Genomic DNA, 22,355 nt, shown 5'->3' with positions numbered 1-22,355 from the left:
AGCTAGAAGCACTTGCTAGGACAAACTCTAAGGCAGAGCATGAAGTCATAAACATACATAGATGTTACTATTTGAAAACATTAAAGAGGTACTGAAGTTCCTGAGCACATCCCAAGTTGTGTTGATTTCAGCAGTAATGAGTCATAAGGGAAGAAGATACTACTGAAATTACATGCCTGGGATGCTTTTCTTTGCCACTTATATTTAGAAAAAAACAACAGCGTATTTAGTAAAACTTAATGAGGAGGAGAGCACTCTGAAAGGCTGCAGTTATCAAGGGCTAAAATGAATAAATCTGCTTGCCTGCACTTAAGCAGTGAAACAAATACAGTGTTAACATATTACGCATTTCCAATACCACAGAAGGCAAAGGAAATCTAGCTTCACTACTATTTAAAAAAGGTTAGTGCTGAGACATATAGGAAATTAGAAGATTGATTATTTTAGGTAGGAGTTTTTTTCATGGAATTTGTGTGATTTTATAATGAAATTTGTGGGATTTTATTAACATAGTATAGAAAGTGGGGCTATTAACATGCTTTGAGCCATTCCTGAAATCTCTGCTCTGAATAGTAACCGCATTGAAGTCCACTGGAACATCACCGACTTAAGCAAGTGGGGTGTTACTTGCTAGGAAGAGGGCCCTGTAGCTTTGCTGAGTTTGCTCTAGCAGCTCGTGTCTACTCCAGTGCAACAGCACAGCAAAGCTCACACTACCTCCTTGGGAGCTATTTTATTCTTTATCCTCACGGAAGAGTCCCCAAATCATGAAAGCGTTAGAAGAGATGCAACTCAATAACTGTGTTCACTTAGACAATTACAATTCAAGGTGTTACAAACCTTCCTTTAGGAGTGAAGGTGAAATCTTGGGAAGGTGGCAGGCTCAGCACTGTTCTCTTGGAGAATGAGAATTTTAATGGAGAAATAGAACTAATACTGTCTATTTTGCACTTTTACCAACACAAGAATAAAGAAAAACAGAAAAGGAGATAATTCAACCTATAACAATACCAGTAGCTCAAGAAATAAAGCAGTACAAGGGGAACAAAATGCGAGTTGATGAAAATATAGATTTAAAATATTTTTTTCTTCATTGCTCTAAGATTTTCCTTGTAGGTATAACTTTACTAGACATTTTCTCTCTGCAGAAACACTTTCTTTTGTGGCTGAAGAAACCCAGTGAAGCACACCTACTCCAATTAGACAACAGATATCAGCATCTTCTTGCTGGGCTAACTTAGCTATTGAGGTAAGTTAGTGCAAGAATCAGGTCTCCTTTCTACAATGTTTTCACACACGTACACACTTGCATATCACTATCAGTGTCCTCTATGAGTTCCTGTTAGCTGCAGCTTAACTCCTTGGACATCTATACAGATATCTACAGAGAGGCTCCTTGATTCGGAGTATTTGAAAGGAGGCGTCATCCAGCAAAGGCAGATGCACTCCTTCACGATGAAAAACAAAGTAAAAAATAAATCTAGACGTAAAAATAGATCCTTGGAGCTTCAGAATTGCTGAGTAGACTTTTTCAACATTCCTATTAAAAAGCAAAGGAGACCATTTTTCCTTCTGATCTTACCAAATGCCASAGTACTGTGGGAGCTGGGTCAACTGTACAGAATAAAAGTCTATAGGTTAAAAGATGACAGGAAACTGGATTCGGTTTATACCTTGCAATATTTAGTGATTTCATTCCTATCTCTAGGAACAAAGAGATTTATCTCTAAACAAAGGCAAAGGAGTAAAGCTTAAACAGGTTTCTTGGTGCTAAATAGCTCCAAATTAACTTTGCAAAAAAAAAAAAAAAAAAACAGGTTTCTTGGTGCTAAATAGCTCCAAATTAACTTTGCAAAAAAAAAAAAAGAAAAATCAAAGTTGTATTTTTTCTCCTTCAGAGATAGGCATTCAGAAGCCTTTTAAAATGCTTTTGTTTTACTTCAAGAAGAATCTGTGGCACTTATTAAAAACTTACCAGCAGGCCAGGTTTAAAAATGTTGGCAATCTTTGTACAAAAGTTTAATATTATAGGGGTGTTCCTCTTTAGAAAATTGCAGTAGAATATACAAAGCCAGGACGTTCACGTTTAAAAGGGTACTAAATTCCAGTCTTTAAAATAAAACACAGATGCATGGAAAATGAAACTCTTCTGAAACTGAAAGCTTATGATCTTAAGTGAAAAAAAATCTAACTTCACAAGAACATCAGGGAATTAAATAAAGCAAGCCCAAACCACAGCCTTCCACTGCACTTCAATTGATAACATGTGAAAGTCACAGGACAGTCACATGATTCCCATGCCATCTTACCTCATTAAGTTGCACATCAGAGAGACTCAAAGAAATTGTGGAAATAAAATGTAAGGGTCATTTTTGACATAGAAAATTTTGAATAACAATATTCTGCTTTGATGAAAAGCAGAGCTTTTGACAAATCAGTATTTTGCATCCAGATTATTTGCTTTCTACAGAAAAAGCAATTTTTTGTGAGAAAAAGAAAATACTTCTTAAAACATTCAGGATTTTGCTTGAGATTTTTTCATTGTGCAGCTTTAGTGCTGGCCATTATTCATAAAGCAAGTTATTCTATGCTTGTAGACCTTGAAAAGATCATAATACAGCTCATACACTGCCAAACCCTATTAATTTACATGTAAAAGTACCAGTGTGAAGTCACAAGAGAGTGTGGCCCACATGACAGAAAAGACAGCAATAAGCAAACAGTAAAATACTCATTTTCTTCTGATTTTGAGAATTACATATGATAGGAAACACTTCTCACCTTCTTGCTCCACATTATACTGTGGAGACCGGTAGACGTAAGTCTTAAAACCTTTGACAGCCTTCTCAGGAGATGCAGGGATGAACCTTACAGGAAATGGGCTTCCAGGTGGTTTGCACAAGCCTTCTTCTAAGCAAGAGACTTGGGGAAAACATCTTTTTGAGCTTGTCATTCCAGAAGATTTCATGCCATGAGGGCTGCTGTTTTTTTCAGAAATAGAAGGGGCATCTATAGGAGTTTGAATTGAGCTCCACTTGGAATAAGGTACAGAAAGGTGCTGGGAGGATTCAAAGCCAATGGGTTTCTGTTGATAAAAGTAAACACTATACGTTACTAAACACTATACGTTACTAAACACTATAAGTTACTAAACACTATAAGTTACTAAACACTATATGTTACTAAACACTATAAGTTACTAAACACTATAAGTTACTAAACACTATATAGTCCTAAATTATTTCTTCTGCACTGAATTATCCCCAGACCACTGATATAAAATAACAATGAAATAAACATGCAGTTTTCCCAGAGGTGTCAAAAAATCCAACAACATGAAACAAAGATCTATCATCTAACTTATTCTTCTTTATTTGTATCTAAGAGTAATCTGAAAGAGGAATATGAATTGAGATGTACTTTTGAAATCTTCAAAGCTCTTCTGACTGAAATTCTTACATTTAGGTTAAGTGTCATAATACAAAAAGTCTCTGGCAAGAATTCCTCCACCTATGATCCAGAAATTTGTGATTAGTGTTTCACACCTATTTAGCAGCTGGTCAGTTACCATTTGCCTGTTCTATGCAAACAGGCTCCCATTTAAATAACAGTCATTTCCATTTTTTATCAAAGTAATTCAATTTCCTAAAGACAACCTAATAATACAGCTGCCCCATCATGTGATTACAAGTGTCAAACAGTTGTAATCATATTTTAAATACGTTACTGCTATTTAGTATTCTGTCACATCTGCAGCATGGCAGGTAGCTCACAGATATAAAGATGGAACGTTATTTTAGGTCCCTGTTCTAACAGGGATCGCTATGTTAGTGCAGATCTTAATATTCACATAGGAAGAATTACAGGCACTTTAATCAGGAAGAGTTACTGGCAGATAGAGATACAGTTTAATAAAATATTTTTACTAGCTTAATCTCCTATTTAATGCCCACTTTTGCCACAGCTTGACCTAAACTGTCTACCATAATGTGCCTATTCACCTCAGAACTCTCCATGCCTAGGACCAAATGTATCCCTTGGATTGCTTTAACTGACATTTGCTTTGCACACCTTCTGCAGAGGTGAATTACAGCAAGAATCACAGAGGATTTTTATCAAGTCCCTCCCTTCCATCAATGCTCTGGCTTGGGCTCTGGTTTTGCCACAGCCTGTAATGCTGCCATGCCAGACAAGCAGCGCACACACTAGGCTTAGCACGCGCTCGCACTAGCACCTGAGCTTTGGAAGGAAAGGCCAACAAGCAAATYCTGTAGTTTGCTGCTGGTTTGATAAATCTGTACCAGAAACCACCTAGCACCTTTATTTAGCTTATGAAAGAGGCCTGTCAGGGGTGATTCGGTGTCTCAGAACATGTAGCTTCAGCCAAGGGCACACCAAGCCTCCAATATGAATGACTCTACAGCTCTCCCTTTCTCTCATACTTCTCAAAATGAAATGTCCCTGGTAAAAATTCAGGCCAATCCTCTCCACTTTATGCATGGCCTCTTGAAGCAGCCTCCCTGGGTGCCCGGCCGGGGTGGGAAGGAAGGTRACAACACGGATGCTCCCACCACAGCCACTTCCCCAGCAAGTGTCCCAGGGCCAGGCCTGAGCACGGACACCCCTCGCAGGCCTGCACTCAGGCTTCCCGGGCCCCGTTCGGACATACTTGATTTAATAGTCATGGACAAGGGAAGGGAAAGTACCTGAGTGAGGTGAAAATTCAAAAACTATGACAATTTTCCTATATGCAAACAGTGCCATACATTTCATTTCAAATCATTTACTTGTCCAAAAGCTTCTCACTTAATGCCTTTGTGTACCTGAGTGATATATCACATTTGAATTAAAATATTAATTATCACCAAGGACAGCTCCTGCCTAACAAAAAYTGATGTGCACTGTGACAAACCATGACTTACACATTCTCCTTCCAGCTCCTTACACACATTTAAACTCGATTATGGAGCTACAACTCCTTAAGGAAATGTAGTTGAACAGGTAACTTCCAATTCTCACAAYCCATCTTTAGCAGGAAGTGAAGTGCCACCGATTCCAGCAGAAGTGGAGCTGCACCAACATAGGCATTCTTAAAGATCCTGTCCTTAATATTCAGGAAATCATCTGAGCACTGAATACCCCAAATCCCAGGCCTAGCAAAACAGTATAGTTATCACTACATGTTGTAGAAGCCCTTCTCCAATTCTTCAGGTAGTAAAAGGTGCAAGGTTGAGAGATACTACATATTGTTGGGACAGAGTTATTCTCAACAATTAGCAATATTAAATGTTACCTGGTCATTAGGAAATTTACTGTATGAATGTTATTTTAGTCATCTGACAGTTGGTCCAAGTTTACCTGGCATTAAAGCAAGAATAGGCCAGGATAAAGATTTTAGTAAATACTTGAATTTTATGAAACACTTTCCTAAGTATGATCTGCAAACATCTTCTCCTGAATCTCTGGCTAAATCACAAACTTATGTTCACCAAGATGGATCGATGCATTTAACAAACTGAAAGGAATAAAATCAACAGAAATCAGATGCAGGGGGAACTATCTGAAGTTACTTTATCGACTGGGCTGTCTGAAGAAATAAGACCCTAGCTCCCAGCCTATCACCACAGTGTAAGAAGCAATGGGGAAAACAAACATTACTGTAACCTGTGCATTGTGCATCTTTTTTTCCTCTACAAGTCTTATACTTTTAATTAAGATTAAAAATCTCTCTGATGTGAGAATAGGAACTACATTAGTCATCAGTTAAAGGCAACAGTTTTTGAAAAGTGTAAGTGCAAGATGTAATCGGATCCTCTTTATCAGTGATCCCAACTTYAAGGGTGATTGTTGTCCAGGACCTAATCTGGAAAATGATGCCTCTCCAGCACAGAAAGCCAACAGGCCCACGAGAGACTTAAGAATATTTACACAGGCTGCTAAATGCAATTTACATTAGTACTGGCCTTCCTCATGCTCTCAGATACCTACAGCACTGCTAAACTAGCAGGTCCCTGTCCAAGGAAAAAACTCAATTCTGCATSGCTACCACCATCCTTGTAGCTTCGAGTTAGTTTAAATCCCTGAGTCAGCTCACCACAAGAGCCAGATGGATGCTGATGTTCATACAAAACATGAGGCTCTGGACACTGGGAGGGAGGGACTACAATTGTTCTGACTTAGATCAGCTTACACCGCTTCAGAGCGCATCTACAGGACAGATCCATGATAATCAAGACACCCGACACCATTTGCTGGCATCATCTTTCATTCCCTATGGCTAGGCAGGGACATCAGGAAGCAGTAACCTCCTGTGAGCTTAGGATGAACTGCTATTTTAAAATTTAAATAACATATGGAGTTTATATTCTATAAATAAAAAGTGTGGTTGTGAAATGCAGCTTTCTTATCTCCCCCAAAAGTTTAATTGATTTTATGGAAATGGAGAAATGTACCTTGAGCACTCCAGCTGCAAGCTTTAGCATTTTTCTTGAAAGAAGAAAATTAGTCAAAATATCGTACCCTTACATAACTGCAAAGCAGTTGACTAATTCCCATACTTTAAACTACCACATCCTTGCTGATCTTTAGGGTAACGGGTTGATTAAATAATTGTATTTAATACAATTAAAGTTATTAATGTTTATTCTTAAAGCTTACAATAATTTAGGTATAACTGAGGTATTTTAGGTATACCTGCTACATTAAACATTCCTTATCAGTTGCAAATGAGGAATGTCTATCTAAGCRTAGTATTTCAAATACAGTCTATCCATAATCTAAACCTCAAATCCTCAGTATCTTTGTATTTTCTTCCAGATCATTGAAAAAGTGATTACTGGCAAAACTTGCAGAACATGCAAAAACTAGTGGAGTGGCAAGTAATAAGGCAAATGTTCTATAGAATGATCTGCCTCAATTGGTTAGGTGGCTTCATTCGAACAAGATAAATTTTAATAAAGCCAAAAGCAAAGTCATAAATCTAGGCACGTAGAAAGCAGGTCACATTTACAGGGTGTGAAACGGGGGGAAAAAAAAGTTGTTCTATAACTGCAGGTGAGTAACAGACTGATGTCAGGGCAATGCTGTTGCTAAATGACCTCATTTGAACCTTGGATATATAAGGAAATACCGAAAAGAGCTTTGCATTATTTTTGAATACAAAACTGCTGCCACCACTGCTGGAACAGTATGTCTGATCTAGCATTTGCATTTATAAAAACACAAAAAAAAAATCTGGAACAGATTCAGAAGCAAATTAAAGGATCATTTGACACCTGAAACCTTAAGACTAGAAAATGAAGCCGTATGAGACATAAAATGGAGTCTAGAAAGAAGTTCTCTTATGCTTTTGGAGAGGTTTGGATTATTTTTCTTTTAAAAAAACTACATTAGAAGAATTCAGAAAAAGTTGAATGGACAAGGATTCCTTTAAATCCTCGTCACTACATACAGAAAATATCTGTTAAAAAAATTAGTAAAGGAATTACTTGCTCCTCTGCAAACCAAGAACACTTAGCATATTGCTCCTAAAAAGCAAAGATTCAAGGAGTAAATCTGTATGCCAAGTATTAGCCTTTCATTTCCCTACTTACTGTGAGGGAGAAAAACTTCTGTAATAATAGAAGAAGGTTTGTGCAACAAATCAGTCTGCATGTGCCTACATAGCATGAAGATTTCAGAGAAGCTGGCTTTTTAATCAGGCTTAGAGAGGTATCACAGAATCCAGTGACTAGAATAAAAATAAAGTSTATTTGTTTAACAGTGAAGGTAGCCGTTGCAAGCTAATACTAGAGATGTAGCAGATTTTCCATGATCTGAAACGTTTAAAATCATCTGTCTGTTCTAAATAGATACTTCCAATGGAAGGATTTCCTCAGCTGTAATTATGTAGGAAAATAGTCTATTTTAATGGGTCCTTCTAGCTTTGAATTCATTGAAATAAGGAAGAACAGAGGAATTCCTGAATCCCAATCAAAGGTTAGAACTTTGAAGATCAAGTTCAACTCTAAGTTTTCAAATAATACAGTAATACAACACAAGCATTCTCTTCCTGATTATGAACTACTGTCATATTTGAAAACATGGAAGCTCTTTTTCCAAAATTTAAAATGCCATGGGCTCTTTTTCTCAAAAATCAGCTTAGAATTACAGTACAGGTAAAAATTTCTCACCAAGTACAGATGAATGCAGACAGAAAGGTCACCTTCAACCTATCACATTGTGGCAATTCCAGCTAAAACCAACACTACATTATGTGACTGTAAATTCTGAAGGGCCTTTACTTGTCTTTTAGAAAAGATGTCCAGAAATACAACCTATTCCCTTATCCTCCTATCTGAGGAAAAAAAGTAATCCCATTTTCTTAAGACATCAATTTCATGGTGATTTATAAGGTTGCAGTTTTCCTTTTATTCTGTCAAACGGGCTTTTGTATTCTCATTGCGGCTGACCTCTGAATGCACCACAGGAAGCAGCMGAGTTTGATACCATCACTGCAGGGTAACTCCGTGTTATTGAAACAATGACTAGAGCAGCAGCAGCAGGAGGCTCCGTGAGGATCCTCTTAATTCTAATCATTGAAAATACTTCTTCATCAAAATGATCCTGGAGTTCCTGATCTGATTTTTGAAAATTACAGTGTGGAAGTAGGTAACTTCAGTCAAATAGCAGACAAGATAAGCAGGGCCTTATTTTTCTGAGATGTCTCCCTGAAATGAATCTGCACTTCTTTTCAAATCTACCACATTGTTTTTACCTCTAAAGTATTATTTCTAACACAGAACAAACTCATTCCAGCTAGGCTCCCTACTGCATTCTTACCTGTTATTAATAGCAGGGAATAACCTTGGAGTGCACTTATTAGAAATAGTGCTTCTCACACTGTATTTGGAAGTTAGCTAGTGGGAAGGTACCCAAAATGCAGGATGAAAGCAAAAATAGGCTTTGGGAAGAACAATTATTTTTTTCTCCCTCCACTTCCATTCACCAAAAATAAAATCTTCTGGGAAGATAGATGATTAACACAAAGACTGAATGGGAAAAACAAGGACTTTCGGTACCTAGTTATCTGCGAAGGGTATTTGCTATCCACCACAGGCCTGACAAGAAAAAAAAAAGCCTGGTGAATTTGTAGTAAGCGAGATTTAGGTTAAATATAAGGAAAAGCACTGAAAAACACAGAATTAGACTGTTAAGGGAATCTTCTCATAGTTACTGCTATCAGAAGTTGGACAACTATACCCARCAATGGTATAACTACAGTTCACCCTGCTTGTGGATGGACAGATCCACAGATTTAACTACCTAACTAAACAGTGATGAYGGGTTTGAGGGGGAAAAAAGTCATACACAATGAACCACCTTTATCTGGCACAGACAGGAAAAATGATAAAGTCCTAAGCTTTAYGTAAGAGAATGCAATTGCTTGGCAAAGTAATAGTATGTTGTTTAATGGAACATTCAGATTTTTTTTTAATGGTGATGCTTGAGTTTGGATTTCAGTGTAGGATTTCCGGGTTTCGCAGTTACTTTGTAGATCACCACGAGGTGATTTTCAGACTACCACAGGTCAGGATATTGGATGTTGAATAATTCTGCATCAGAAGACCTCCTCATGGTTTTTGCAGCAGYATTTTCCTACAGCTTTATTAAAAAATAAATTTAAAAGGCTACTTGGGAACAGTATGGCCTGAACCTCTTAGGAGGTGAGCAACTCGCTCGCTATCATTCCTTGTTAATACTGTGTTACATTATATGACATGAGTGAAGAGTTTGTCTTAACACAGGCCTACCAGGTACTCTTTCTGAAGCTCCCATACAAACTCTTGACACTTCCTTAGGCAGRTCCTCAATACTCATTGTGGAGAAGAGAATTGTCTGTACAAGTATGTGTAACTACACAAGTAAGAGAAAAACAAACCAGGACGAAGTCACAATTTCCAGGTTAAGGGATACAGGAGAAATCTCTTGGAGAAAGCTACTTGAATGGTACAAACTTCAATTTGCAGGAGTGCAGTGCTTGAGTTCATGGTCTCTCCCTCGTTTACTGGAGGATAGATGTAAGCACGGACTCAGGATAGACTAGAGCCAAGGGCCCACAGTGCAGACAAGGACAGTTCATCTCATCTGACCTCATTTAGTTGGCAATACACAAATAGAAATGCAAAGAAATACCACCCAATTGTGGCAAGCGTTTTTTCCACAAGTCAAAGCTGAAGGGACTAACTGGACAAAAGCAGCTGCTGTAAGAACAGCAGGATAATAGTATTACCTGGCTCATAGGTGGGTCAAGCACCTTGCAAACTGAACCTGTCTTCCTTCTGAAGCACCTTTGCATTTTTGCTCAGGTAGTTCACTGGTGAATGCCCAGGAATTTGACTGATCCCCCCCAAAAACAATCTAAGTCAGGAGGAGGGGTTGTTTTTCCTGACTGTAGAGCAAACAAGCTCATTTCTCGAGTTTTATGACAAACATGGTCTGTTTTGTTTTTCTTCATCTATACAGTGGTGCTATGGGCAACAACTCAACTGCTGGAGCTGTTGCTAAGATGGTAKCATTTTAACAGTACTCACAGTCCTCCTCACTTCTCTGGTGCCTGCACTTTCTTTTCTCCGTACACACAAAAGAAGCCTATTACAGTTTACGAAAGTTTTGGTCATCTGGTTTACTGACACCTACAATATTTGTTTTAATAAGCATTTTCTCTTGGTTGCTCTTCTAAGACCTGTGCTCATCACTTTTTTATTGGGAAGCAGAGAGGAGACAGCTCAGTGGCTGCTGCAGAGAAATACACCARTGACATCATGGTAAGGCTCCTCTCTGCAAAGTTACCGATCAATCCCAAAATGCTATTACCTCTAGCAGTCACTTGGGAAAAAAATGTATCAGGTTGAATCATAAGAGCAAATGTTAAAGGTTCAAGAAAAATGGAAAACTATAGGGTCAGCTGCAAATATCTCCATCTGCTGGAGAGAGAAAAGTAGCATATGAAAATACTGCATATCAGAAAAAAATGCTGGTGAACGTTAAATACTGCACAGATCAGCAGGATCAAGTGGCCCTTTTCCAGTAAGAGAAATTAACAGGTAAGAGAAGTTTCTCTTTGATTGCCAAAGACTTCTCTGCCTCATTTACATCCGTAAATGACTAACAATAAGCAAAGAAATACATTTACACTTTGAAAGAGACCTATAACTTCTCAAACTGTCTCCTTCAGCATGTAGCATTCATAACATAGGAACTGAGATAGCAATAAGCGCTGAATTTTGAGTTGAAGGAACATGCCATAGGATGCTATCTATTCTCTACTCTCTAATAATGGATTTTCAGGGAAACACTAGGTCTTCGAAATCCTATATTACTTTTTCCTTGGCCTTGGGAACCTGTCAGTTCTGTTATCTCAATAGTGGAACAAACCTACTTTGCTTTCCTGCTTAGTTTTCAGATGCTGATGCAGAGTTATCCACAAAACTGTGCTGTAATTGGTCCTTAACTCTCCCCAGCGCAAATAACTGGTCAAAACAAGTAATATGCTGTAACCAACATCATATTTTGAGGGTTTTTTTTGTATCTAAAGATACATATRTATATACACACACATATATGTGGAAAAGAAAATATAAGACAATAAACAGTACTGAGCAAAAATACTACAACAGCTTGTTTACCACAAAACAGATTTGAGACAGAGTGGTATTAGCAACAAGATATGCATCTAGGAAAAGTCCAATATTAGGGGAATAAAATATTAAATGTAATAGAAATGGGGAAAAAAGCAAAGGTACAGTGAAGCAAAAATAAAGCCATAAAAATTTTAGTATGAGTTCTAGGAACTGTGGTTTAGCCCTTCAAAATAAGGGCTAAACCAGGGCAGGTTTACATGAGCATCATGGCCATTCAGAGACCTGCTTCCATTTTACAGTGTGCAGGTTTAGATCTGTGCCACGCAGAGTGGCCCTTCATAAACAAAACCTAAATTCAAGACAACACTTTTGACACTTTTTCAAGACACTTTTTCGCGAACAAGCATCACACTGACAACCTTCCAACACGAGTAGTTTTGTTATTTAGAAGTGTCAAGCACCTTCCCTTTGGAACCACAATACTGAGATACGTCAGTGCTGCAGAAACTTTTAGTTCTGATTCTGGAATGAGGCCAGAGACCTTGTACAGAGGCTGCCTGTGCGGAGCCTGTGTAGCCACCATCCAGCACGAGTCAAAACAYGAACTACTGCGACCAGCACTAAGGAAGGACACAGCACTCCTGAACACATTCCTTTTCGTCATGAATCCTGATGTATTGATACATTTTTTAAATACAGTTCCAAAAGAGTTAAAAAGCATGGTTGAGATTATGCTAACAAACCTATAAAGATGTACCACTTTCATCACTGAGTGAACAGTACCAGGAACTAGGATAGAATATCTTATTAGCAGAGAAATCACCTAGAGTGTCAGCCAACTACTTTAAATCTCCAGCAGAGGACTTCCTAAGCTTCTTGTTGCAGGATGTAGTAATTGTCACCCATTAAGTTCTTACTCAGCACAGCCAAGGACACATAGATATGCTAAAGTCTTACTGATTGTCAAATAATCCGTAACGRAAAACAAGTCTAGCTCTTTTTGGCCAACAGGTAATACAACTTCCCATAACCACTGTACCACACACCATAGAGCCCATCCTACCACCCAAACTGATATATCATGTGTCCTTTTGGGAACAACTCTGTGGAAATCAAAATGTCTCTTTGAAGCCACACTAGCTACTGATTCATTCTGAAGCCACCTCAGTCATTCGCTCAGCCATCCCTCGGGCTCAATACCATTTGAAGATATTAATCCATTGGTGTTCTGGGAGGTATTTATGTTACTTAATTCAGTAAACCTTCTCTCTTCTGCAAATTTTACCAAACTTTTTCCTTTCCTCCATACTTTATATTAAAAGTTTTAAAAATGGAAATAGCAATGACAACAAACAGTGGTTGTAACATCAGATCAGTTACTTCTTTGGAGAACATTTCTGTGAAAGTGGAATACTTCAGCAGCACTCATATATCTGTCTACCTCTGGAAAGAAAAGATAAAGCCTTTAAAAATATTTTATTTATTAAATGCTCATTGCTTCCATTTGTACTCATTGGGAGTTTTTCATGCAGAATTATTCAAAAAAATCACTCAGATAATTTTTCCAATCAATTTGCAAAATGTTATTAAAGTACAAAAAAATTAAGAAAAATATTTCAAATACAGTAAGATTTCTTCTTGGAATGTCTTCACAGAAGCTATAGTACAGTCAAGGACTGGATGCGTCCAATGAACTGTCACTACTGGAGTTCTATCCTTGATCTAAAACATCACTAAAATAACTTTACTGACGAAGACTTAAAACAGCACAGATAGGAAATACTATACTCATAGCTACTAATCTTCCAGAGGTCTCGATACAATAGTATCATAGCTTCATATAACAAAAAGGAACTTTTCTAGCACTAGCAAGTACCTTATATACAAAGACTTCATAACTATTTGCCAGGTATATTTTTCAGTCCTTTCCCAAAAACAAGATCTCTCTAAAGCATTACTCCATTTTACCAGTCCTTTTAAGTTTTCTCTACACTTACTCCAGACCTCAGTTAACTGTGTGGCTACTCAAATAGTGGAACACAGGAGGTAAGTTTTGACAAATTTTGTGTGTTAATATCAAAAGACAAAATATATGAGAGAGATCAGAGCAACCAGGACACGTCATCACTGAGTACACAAGTTGTGCTAGCTGAGCAGGCATAGATCCTCCAGGCTGAGCCAAACTGGAGCTGCAAGGACGCAGAGGGCAGACTGCAGTCCAAGGGAGTTCAGGATCTGGGGCACAAATTAAATAGGCTTGACCAATAACAGAAACAAATGTATCTTTAGCTTACACCATAACTCAACAATTCAACTACTTGTATTCTTAAGCATTGTGCATACCATTCTTACTATGTAAGAAAACGTTTAATTTGATTACTACTTTTGTCTCCCTTGACATTTCTTCCCTTTAAATAAGATGAATTTTGTTTAATAGTCTACTAAGGGATTTATTTTTTTAGAGAGTAAAACTTCAATGCTTAAAACACCTGTAGAGACTGTATGACTAATGTCAGCTTATGCAGCAGCTACATTACTGGATTCAATGGAGTTGCACATGAGATGCCACTGAATGTTTACTGTCACAGTGATCCAGTATCTGCAGTTGCAAAATGAAGACATGATCACTTCTATAAGCACATTTTATGAACATTTAAGTGTTACATTTAATCACCTCCATCATATTTTGTTTGGTCATTCTCACCAATAACACTTCTTAAAGAGATCCAGACTGAAACCACAGTTCTGAAATCCTAAATATCAGGGAGAAAATTCTGATTTCAATCAAAAGCAGAAATATTTTCATAGACAGTGGTRCTGAACGTGTAATGTGAATCTCTGGCTTCCTGGCAGTAAGTGTCCTTTCTCTCTTTTCTTCTTAGCAGGAAACATTACACCATCACACATAAAAGAACAGGAGGCAGGAACTTAGCACCCATAAGGATGAGCAAAGTAACCTTGACACACAGAGCTGGCTAAGAGAGGAATTTCAAAATAGTATTTTTAATGTCATGGAAACTGCAATGTCTCTTCAAAGTTTTTTTTTTTTTAATTTTTCAAATTAAAAGTAGAAACCAATAACCATAAAAAGAAAAGCAGTAACTAAAGCTCCAGCTTTTAAATCTCCAGTCTGCCAGGGTTTAAAAACATCTAAAAGCTTAAAAAACATCAACATTCTGGCAGCAAATTAATACATCAAATCTACTAACAGTTTAGGCTAATCTGYAACTCCATTTTGGTGACTTTGGGGCAAGGTATTGCCACAAATCCTTATGACATCATGAGAACTGGGCACTGAAATCAGAACCTCCTGCAACCAGTGCTGGCAGGTGTTAGTTAGCAGTCAAGCAGCCATAGCTTCCCAATCAGATTTCTTTTAACGAGCGACTCAGGTTAATAAAAGAACAATTATTTTCACTCTCAGTTTCTTCTAAATTGTTGCAATCTTGGATAAATAGAATTTAATGAGATCCCCTTCTGCTAAATTGATTTTTCTGTTCTACAGTAAAAAGTGCTTTTCAGTTGAGAACTCAGCAATATATGAAGTGATCATGATCAATATGTATATGAAAGGTGAAGACATGCATGGTATATAGCTCAGCTATGAAAAACAAATATAAATAATGGGTAATTTCTATATTTAGATCACCGAAATGAATGTTTCACCTCTTGCAATAAATTAATTTTGCACTTTTCAATAGCAAATTTATCAAAAAYGGATACACTGCTTTTGGAAATCACATATATCTTCCTAAGCCAGAAAAAGTCATCTTATGTTGAGCTGATGTCAAGACCTACCAAATATAACACATCTTTTGAAATGAATATATGATCTACCAAATCATATCAGTATTATGTATATTGAAAGCTAAACTGATTCATCATTGACTAAATTAGATAATAAATACTATATGGTCGTGTGCTTACTAAAATGGATCAGTGACTTATTTCAGTTTCTAGAACTTAATATATTAACTTTTGAAGAATTATTTGCAATTGTAGGGATTTTGGAGAAGGGCAAAAGAGGCAGGTAAAAATAGCCTAGAAAACAGCAATCACAGAACAAGGCATTGCATGTTCTTTGCTTGGAGGAGGGGGTTCACTAGGGAGAAAAATTTAAAAAGGGGGGAAACAAACCTGCAAACAACTTTTTTTTTTTGAAAAAAGCCTTAGTGAAATATTGAGAAATGTAAGCATATACACTCAGGAAAATAAAAATATGGCAACATAAACCTACCTTTGCATTTTTAATTTCTATGTTAATAGCATTTTTAATGTCTATGTTAATATAATTTAGATATCATGTTCAACAAGGTAATCAGTATTACTAATAATACTTTAAAAACTCTTAGATGAAGTTACTTTCTAAAACAGCCTATCATAAAAGCTCCATTTTCACTCTACTTCCAAATACCTACTCCAGAAAAGATCTAAGATGACATGTCCTTCCACTAAGCTATTCAGTATTGACAAGTATCTCTCTATCAGACCAGAGGAGCAAAGCAGACTCCTCATTTGAGATGTAAAAAAGAGATCATAAGACATGGATCAAATTCCTTCATGGTCACAGAACAATGAAAATATCCGTGTGACTGATATGAACAAGTTCAAAATTAAGAAAAAAATAAAGGATGTAAGATAATGGAGGCAASTGACCATGATTAGGTTCAGAACTGTCACTAGTAAAGGATTTGGAAACATTCTGGGCCAAGTCACAATAGCCTCATTCTCCTTGCAGTCCAACAGAATCTTACTTGCATATTCTTTTCGTATATCCAATTAATTTTCCTGGGAAAAGTCACACCTGTAATACCACTGGAATGTTAGTTTCCTTAGTATCCTTTTTTCACCACTTTTGTGAAGATCAAAGTGAATTTTCTGCCAGAATAAATAGCAGAATTTACATACCTAAAATGTTATTTCATCTACTGAATTACAAAAAAGTAAATAAACGCTTATGAATTAACTGAAAGACAAAAACTTAGCAGAAATCAGTAAAATACTGCCAAGCCTTATATTTTTGAAATGTTATCTTAACCATACAAATGAAAATATTTGAAAATATTATACAGAGAACATCCCTATCACTCAATTTTCCAGATTATGTTTCTAAATGCAGGCAGAGATGGGGTTGGTGCGTAAAATGCATCAGAGACAAGCCCAGGGACTTCTGTTTCTCAGCCAGAATCCATCCTCTTTTCTGCTCTTTACCTTTAAAGCATACAATAAATTAATGAAGATCTTCTAAAGATATCCCTTTCATCTAATTGAAAACTAGCTCCCTACTTTAATCCACAATTGCAAGGACGAGAAACACCACTGAACCTGGTCTGACTGCACAGCTGGAAACAGTGCCTACTTTTCAAGAAAGCCCCAACAATCTTGCAGAACAAAATCAGGGCACATGTAAAGGGGCTGCTATGCACTGAAGTTGGCCACTTAKCCCTCCTGCCCAGCTCAGGGCACCTCTAAATATACTAGCATTTAGACCTGCTCTAAAAGCAATTCCACTTGGGAGCTGTATATTGGCCCGCTGTATTACAAGCCTGTGGTCTGTAAAAAGGCCTGCCACCTTTCCTCTCTTCTGTAACCTCCTACATTTGCAGTATTCTATAAATGATTAGGCATCCTTTGCCTCGCATTTACAGACTCCAGGTCCTTAAAAACAGTATTTATAAATGTAAGAATCACTCAGCAAATCTATGCAAGCTCCCCCTGCATAAGACTCATACAGAATAGCACAGCGTATCTTTACCATCATGCTGCAGCAGGTCTGCCTTCATGCTCAGGTCCTCACCTACCCATCTTGCACACAGCGGCCGCGCTGGCGCAAGCTGCTGCGCTGGGCACAGGAACACAAACGCACGTAGCTGGGCCTGCCTGGCTTCAGCCTCACCTCTGGAAGGGAAGCTGCACTGCAGCTCTGGCTCCCTCCATCTCCTCAGGTCTTCTGGTGTTGTCCCAGGAAGCCCCAGGTCCCGCCTGCAGGGTTACAAAGGTKGCAGTGACCCAAAGCTCTGGTAAAGCCCAAGCTTAACCCCAGCGCAGCGCAGGCCCAGCCTGCAGGGAGCCACCATTCAGGGCGTCTCCCGGGCCTGCTGGGATGAAGGTGCCTGCTGGCAGAAAGCAGAGAGTTAAAAATCCCCTTGTCCATTGCCTGCCCTGAAAGCTCAGTATTTGGGTGCTTACCTGCAGGGACGTGCTAGAGAGCCTTGCTAGACTACAGTGATTTAATCTTTTCCTGTGTTCACATATATGTCTGTGCAAAAATTTTTGCTACTGAAAATTGTAAGCAGACTCTGTCACAGATTATAGCGTTACAAATAGGTGATAAAGGCAGAACAATAACCAATTCAGTGGTTTCAACACCTCCAAAATCTGGTTTTTAATTTTCTCTAAACTAAAGCACCAAGAATACTGTGAAAGAAGACAGAAAGATGAAAGATAGGCCAGTTATTCCTCCCAACTGCCAAAATGCAGAATGAATTTGTAGATCGCATGTGCTTAAATTTATCTCTCATTTTTACAATTTCTGTGTTCTCTTAAAATGACGCAGTTTCTACTAGAAGGGAAAACATTCATTCTCATATTCCTGGATTCTCATTAGTTTTCCATGTCTCTGAGTATTTTTAGCTGCCAAGATGACCCAAGAGATTTTTGTTTTGTTTTGCAGCTCTTAAGGTCCAGCTCAGGATTTAAGAAGCTAGCATGTAGTGTAAAATGTAGTTAGCTTGAAATGACTCTCACTTTAGTTAATACCTTTTCCCCCACACCTTTATTGTTCAAACTATCTCAGAAAATAATAGCAAGATGATAATCTCTAAATGGCTGTGTAGGACGGCAGYAAAGTGAGAAAACGGAAACGCTTAGGCTGAAATAATTACAGTTATCAGTACATGTCCTTCAGAAATTACTCTTTGAATACATTTTTCTATGATAAGGAATCAATATTCCTGGTATCTTAATTACCTTATTTCCAAAGTTTTCTTAATGACTCTGGCTTACTTGCCAGGTTTTGTCATTTCTGCATGTGTAAAATGGTACTGCCGGCAGGGGACACGCAGCAATCAGTTTGCCACCTTGTGTGAAAGGGAGGCTGATAAACAGTACAAAAGGCTGCAATGGCAGTACCTGTGATACAGTAACAAAAATAAGCAAAAAAGATATTATTAAAACTCTTCAAAGAGAATAGAGAATATATTGTGAGATAATATGAGATAAAAATGTTTCAGTTTATTGGTCAAAACATGAATTGCATTTAAAAATGCCCATTTTGAGAATTGTAGGATGCATAATTCATCCATCTAAAATGAGTTGAAGTAGATTTTTTTAACTGTAGTCTGATTTTTGTGGCTTTGATATATATATATATCCATCCATACAATTCATATCTATATTATAATACATATAATCCTACTTTCCCTCTCTGCTTAGAAAAAATGTCTTGAGACTTTTTCAATCAAATGCTGGAAAGACTGATTTACATGTCTACCTAATCTGAGGCCCCACTACACATTCRTGTGTCTTTGCAAGAAGTTATGGGTCCAGAAAGGACAATTTGTCTTTCTCTGTCTTTTTTTTAATTGTTCCTTTTTTCTTGTTCTGTAACATACCGTAATTTTTTGGAATGGGGTGGTTAATCTGAAATGCATCCTGCTTTCTGATATCTGAGGGAAATTTTATATTTCTACATAAAGAAATTGAACTTGTACTTCAAAAAAGGCAACATGTAACACCACATTTCATGATCCTATCCTCTGCATCATACTGGGAGTGGGCTGGTAGGGGACTGCACCAGCCTGTTATTCTGAAAAGCCTGTGTTGGTTTTGCAGAAGTTTCTCTCTAAGCAACTCAGATTTATTTTTTTTTTCTACATTCAACTGGGCATAAAAATCTGATTGTGTTAGGGGCCTATGCCACGTTTTCAAAAGCCAGTCATAAGTTTTGAGGTCTAACTTGTTGAATTTCTATTTTTTTTAGGCTTCTTTATCTTTAATGAAGACACTAGGTACTTCTGAAAATTTTACCCCAGTGTGTGACAGTTCTTGTTATACTTACTGTCTGATATTTTATTAGAATATCTTCTATACTATACCGTGTGTACTATAACTCAAGGTAAGATTTATCTTTATCATTTTTTAATTAAATTTCTATTAGCATAGTTTATCAAAGCACCTTTCTACAGTTCTATTTCTTTAAAAATTCTATAATACCTATAAATTAAAACATATGCGGTAATGACTTAGCTGAGATGCAACATCATGTCTACAATAGAGTCCTTCTGTGACCTTGCCAAGTTTACAGAGTGTGCCAATAACCGAGCTGGGATTAGAAAACTCACYGATTAAAATTTTGCTCACTAGGATAAAACACTTGAAATGAATCATCTCATTTTCCAGCCTGTCCCCAGGTTGCTGCAGGCACAATAAATTACATTCATATAATAGCAAACAACTATAAAAAATTAGTTAAAACATTTCATCATACATTATAAAATCATGGCCTATTTTTAAAATCTCTGAATTCATTTAAAATTTATCTTCATACATAGTGAAGTTGGACTAGTATTTTTTATGCTGAAATTTACCAATTATCAGTCTGATCCAAAATACATGGAACTCAGCTGCGTCTTTCTACTGACTCAATAGACTCTAGAACAGTCCCCATCTGCACATTACTGACATCAACTGCAATCCCTAGAACCTCCACAAAGAACACACTTGCAGAGCTGCTGAGTGTCCTGGGTATAACCTTGTCCTCAGTAAAATGAACAGTGTATAAATAGAAAAGAGCAACAAGAAGATGCAGTAGCAAATAATCAGCAAAAGACCGAAGAGAATTAATGGATGCCAAAGCACTGCACATCAAGACAAAAACGCGATTCATTATGTAGCTGTTTATGTTCCCAAGGGATAACATTCACCTAAGGAGGCTAATCTCCTAGGTTTCCTCTCCGGTAAACGAAGAGACAGAGGTTCCTCCCAAGGAATATTGAGAGGAGACTCTTTGAATTGCCTTCAGAAGAAGCCCTCCTCCATTTACAGTAAGGAGAGCCTGAACAAACTATCTTCTCTGGGTTCAGGTTAGCCTCGCTTTTTGATTTTCATGGGCAGTTCCATAGAACTCAATCAGCCTGTCTAGGAGAGTAAATAGTTAAATCTAGATTTAAGGAATAAAATCCAATGTTTGTCAAGATACTAAGACAGCTATTAAGTTAATTTGGTAACCCATTAGACAGTCTATTTTAAGATCCTTAAAATTTAAATAAAATTCTTTTTGTCATTTAGCCATTTTTGGAAGAATTGCCAAAAAATACTCTTCATTGTATTTACTTCTACTACTTTGTAGCAGTCTCCAAAAGTATTATGATGGATGTTCTATAAAGGTATCGGTATCTCCTTAAACAAGTCTTCTTTTCCTTTTACTTGTTGCCTTAAGTAATGCTCCCACAATTGCTCAACAGCACATGTACAGTTGCACATCGCACCCTGAATTCATGAGCTCTGAAAACATCAAACTCACATATATGTGAAAACACTAGCTAACAAGCAAACTGGGGAAATGGCAAACCGAAAAGAGAAGAGGTAGAAATGAAAGCTTTACTGCATGTGCTTTAAATTTACAACAAACATTTGAATCAGATTTGAAAGGCAAAGAAGTAGTATCAGCTTTTTAAAACTACTGAAAGGCAGTCTGCACCCTTCAAAATATCCTATCAGCTCTGCTGCCCTAGGATCCTGGCACCTCAGAGCTACCTCAGCCTGCTGTGCAACCAAAAATACTCCCATTGTCATTCCAGGAAATGACTTTGAGGGGGAAAGTAGATTACACTAAGTATTCATGCTGAAAGCTAACATGATAATTTCTGAAAGAAAAATAAGACAAATTCAAGACAACATTAGTGTCAAAGCCTCAATTTAATGTATAGATTTAAAATGCAATTATTTCATTTTGTTTGTTTTCTACATAAGGAATTCTAGTCTGCACCTCATTTAAAAACAGACTGAAATTCACTGCACTCTTCCTGTTGAGGCTGGCTGCAACCACAGAGAATTTTTAAGAAGCTATTCCTATTGCTCCACAGTAGATATATGACATTGATTCACAGACTTTTTTTTAATGAGGGGAAGTATTTTACTCAATTATCTGATAGAAATAACTTATAATTGATAAACTGAGAATAGATTTTTTGAACATAATAGTATCATGACAATAGGGAACCAATATATTGGCTTTTTTTAGATCATAACCATGAAAAGATTAGTAGGTTAAAACTAGCTGCTAGAGTTCTACAAAAACATATTTCATTTTGCATGTTAAAAATGTCTTCATTAAAAGTAAAGTCATTGTTAGCCCAGAGAAACAAGCCAATTCCCCAAAAGTCATTTATGAAAATAATAAGGTTCAAACCTGCTAGCTTTAAAAATTGCATAGAAAAACCAAACCACTTTCACTGACAGTTGCACAGCTGACAAATTAAAGAGGCTTCTCCAGAAAATAACCAAAGAGGGGCACTATTCCCTCTGAGCTAAACCTCTWACATTCATGGATGATTAATAAATCTGTAGACTGATAGTGACAAACTAGTTCATTTTAAATAATATCTCTTCATTCCTTTGAAATTGCTGTAGCCTTGCATTAGAAGATTGCTCCAACAGTTGTATACTAAAACTACAGGGAAAATACAGACAAAGAGAGAGAGCAAAATCAATATGATCCAATGTTTCTTTCCA

General features: G+C 37.2%; 1 protein-coding gene and 1 long non-coding RNA gene across 2 annotated transcripts in view; both read right to left on the bottom strand.

Annotated features, from left to right (window-relative positions):
• Positions 1-2,891, bottom strand: part of IQCM (IQ motif containing M) — a 54,595-nt gene extending 51,704 nt beyond the window's left edge. The window contains exon 1 of the mRNA XM_026042583.1: positions 2,782-2,891. The gene's annotated coding sequence lies outside the window, so the exon portion shown is untranslated. The remainder of the gene's footprint in view (positions 1-2,781) is intronic.
• A 38-nt stretch (positions 2,892-2,929) lies between these two features.
• The window catches only part of LOC112950165, a 75,374-nt gene continuing 55,948 nt past the window's right edge, over positions 2,930-22,355 (bottom strand). Inside the window, exon 3 of the long non-coding RNA XR_003249969.1 lies at positions 2,930-3,085. This is a non-coding gene — a long non-coding RNA (uncharacterized LOC112950165). The remainder of the gene's footprint in view (positions 3,086-22,355) is intronic.

This window comes from Nothoprocta perdicaria, unplaced genomic scaffold (assembly GCF_003342845.1).
Source record: "Nothoprocta perdicaria isolate Ctin4 unplaced genomic scaffold, notPer1 scaffold_31, whole genome shotgun sequence".
Taxonomy (NCBI): Eukaryota; Metazoa; Chordata; class Aves; order Tinamiformes; family Tinamidae; genus Nothoprocta; species Nothoprocta perdicaria.
Note: the sequence above shows the minus strand (reverse complement) of the source record. Positions and strands in the feature narration are given on the sequence as shown.